Consider the following 3,540-nt stretch of genomic DNA (forward strand, 5'->3'; position numbering starts at 1 on the left):
TTCGACCAGGAAGATACAACCTTTAAGAAAACAGAATCATATAAGTACATCAGGTTTCATAGAGCCAAACATTTCAAGTGCTACTCAACTGGCATTTAGAAAGCCAGCCCTTTATTAGTATATAAGTGCTTTGTTAGTAATTCTATCGCTCGAAGTGGAGTCTAAAGAGATGAGTTTTCAGTTTGCGTCGGAAGATGTGTAAGCTATCTGCTGTCCTGATTTCAATGGGGAGCTCATTCCACCATTTTGGAGCCAGGATAGCAAACCCACGTGTTTTTGCTGATGGGAACTTGGGTCCCCCTCGCAGTGCGGGTGCAGCGAGCTGTTTGGCTGATGCAGAGCGGAGTGCACGTGCTGGGGTGTACGGTTTAACCATGTCCTGGATGTAGGAAGGGCCAGATCCATTCGCAGCATGGTACGCAAGTACCAGTGTCTTGAAGTGGATTCTAGCAGTTACTGGAAGCCAGTGAAGGGAGCGGAGGAGCGGTGTGGTGTGGGAGAATTTGGGAAGGTTGAAGACCAGACGAGCCGCTGCATTCTGGATGAGCTGCAGAGGTCGGATGGCACATGCAGGTAGACCAGCCAGGAGGGAGTTGCAGTAGTCTAGGCGTGAGATGACGAGAGCCTGGACCAGAATCTGCGCTGATGTCTGGGTTAGCTGGGGACGTATCCTCCTGATGTTGTAAAGCGTGTATCTGCAGCAGCGGGTTGTAGCAGCGATGTTTGCAGTGAAGGACAGTTTGTTATCTAGGACCACACCCAGATTCCTTGCAGTCTGAGTCGGGGAAACAACAGAGGTGCCGATGTTGATTGTTAGGTCAAGAGTGGGACAATCTTTTCCCGGAAGGAAGAGCAGTTCAGTCTTGTCAAGGTTGAGCTTGAGGTGATGAGCAGACATCCACCGAGAGATGTCTGCTAGGTAAGCAGAGATGCGTGCGACGACCTGGGTCTCTGAGCGGGGAAAGGACAGAATTAGTTGGGTGTCGTCAGCGTAGCAGTGGTATGAAAAACCATGCGGGCTAATGACAGACCCGAGCGAGTAATGCTAAGATCATCGTGTGTTTGGTGACGTGACACAGCTATCTGCTTAATTGTAACATTAGCTGTGGCAACTGAAGATTAGTGTTTTGGATTGTCAGCGTTTTCCTGTCAAATGGAGATAAAAAATTAGCTAGCTAGCACTAGCAGCTACATAATTTGAGGTCAAATGTAGCTAGTGCTAATTTATAGGAGACTGCACAATCTGAGGGTAGATGTTGGCTGCCAGTGGTCTCTTCTAATTAAAGACAGCCATTTATCCCGCCGATCTACCTCTTTTAGGATTGAATAAAGTCTTATATCTGTGTTACTTTGGCGACTGTTGTTTCAGCCAACAGCTTAAAAATAGCAAGGGCATTTTGACCTTGTGCGACGCACAGCCAGATTCGGGCATAGCGACGCTACGTGGAATCCACGAATTTGGATACATTATGAAAACGGGTACTTTTATTTTGAAGGCAGGATGCGGTAGGAAGTAAAAGACGTATATGACGGTAAAAGTTTAAAAGTGCGTCTTCCTCACGAAAGGAAACGTGCTGTTGTTTACCAAGGACCTGGTTGAAAAGGGCACAAGGTTTGTCTGTGTTTAGGTCTAATTTGTGTGCAACATTGAGTCACGTCATAACGCCTTTTCTTAGAAGAGTTTTCACACTTTGTATTGACACAGCCATGGATAAAGCTACAGCTAGGCCCTGTGTAATTGACTATTTGACTATTTGGGGGCTAAAATGAAAAAATCTAATAATGCAGATTATGAAGGTGACAACTTTACACTTTTGAATAGGTTATGGTCATTGTTTCCCTTTTATAGCCTATAATTCAATAACTTTTGTTGTTCTTCCCTTAGACATCAATAATGACTGGCCTGACCTGTGGACTGTCAATCAAAAAGAGGATTTTAAATCCAAGAACCCCTGGTTGGGATCCAAAAACAAAAAACTTGGTAAGTTTAGGTATCTTGTTAGTTTAGGTAGCTTCTGAAACAGTGGACACACATTAATATTGTGTGCGTGTGTGTGTCCTTTTATGTATATGGGAAAAATAGACCATGCACACATACAGCTGTGGATACAGTAGTTACATTGTATGTTTATGCTTCACAGGATGTCTGTTTGTAGCAGTGTGAACTCCATTGGGATCAACAAGGAGCAAGGTGTATCACTCTCAAGAGAATGGATGAACTTTGAAATTCAAGTGTCTTCTCAGGGAAGTAGAGAAACAAGTCTGTCAGTCTTGAGAAATAAGATCAGGAAACATGCTTTGTCCAAGGCACACTCTCAGGCTGTGAAGGTGGCAGAACAACAAAAAGAATCGGCCATTGAGAATGCAGTGGAGGTTATGACTGAGTCCTACAAGAAGGAAACTGATGCTGTGTTCCGAACAGCCTACCATTTGGCCAAAAAGAACAGACCCTTTTCTGACCATGAGAGCCTCATTGAGCTGCAGGAACTGAATGGTGTTAAGATGGGCTCAATACTTCATTCACGTTACAGTGCAACACAAATCATACAACATGTTGCCAGTGAGATGCAGAGCAAAATTGTGAGTAACATAATAGCATCATCCACGAAGTTAGCTGTCCTTATTGACGAGGCCTCTTCTTTAAGTCACAAACAAACCTGTCATGACAGTTTCTGTAAAAGCGTCAATTGAAGGAGCAAGCCCTGAGTTCATTTTCCTTGATCTAGTTGAATTAGACAATCAGAGAGCAGATGGCATAGAACAGGCTTTACTCACCTGTTTAATGAAGGCTGGCTTTACAGAAGAGTGGCTTCTTGAAAACTGGGTAACATTTGTGTCTGATGGAGCCAGTGTCATGCTAGGAAAGAAGTCAGGAGTAGCAACCAGGTTGACCTCGAGATTCCCAAGGCTCTTTGTGTTGCACTGTATGAACCATAGGCTGGAACTAGCTGTGTCAAATGCTGTTGATGAGGTGACGGGTGTCAACCACTTTAAAATATTTATGCAGAAGCTATATTCACTTTATAGTATGTCGAACAAAAATGAGCGTGAACTCAAAGATGCAGCAGCTGAAGTAGGCTCACAACTTCTTCGCATTGGCAGAGTTTTAGATGTACGCTGGGTGGACAGTAGCTTTCGTACTGTTCGTGCTGTGTGGACATCCCTGGGAGGTCTTGTGCAGCACTTTAAGAATGCGTCTTCCGATGAGATGAGGTCCACCAAAGAGAAACAAATGTACAGAGGTTTATTATACCGTCTTCAAAGTCCTGAATTTATCTGTGACCTTGGGCTCATGTATGACACTCTCCATGAACTAAGTGTCCTGTCACTGGAGCTTCAAGCTCATTCTATAACTCTCCTCAGAGCAGAGCATCTGCTGAAACGCTCAATCAGAGTGATACAGTCTTTCAAAGAGAGTCCAGGTGAAAAATACTGTGAGGCTTTAGAGGCAAAAGAGGCTGGGGAGTATCGCTCTATAGCTCTAGTAGGAAATGCAAAGCTGAAGTCAATCAATCCAGGCCAGTTCTTACAAAGCCTTGT

Source organism: Notothenia rossii (genome assembly GCF_949606895.1).
Source record: "Notothenia rossii genome assembly, chromosome: 9".
Classification (NCBI taxonomy): domain Eukaryota; kingdom Metazoa; phylum Chordata; class Actinopteri; order Perciformes; family Nototheniidae; genus Notothenia; species Notothenia rossii.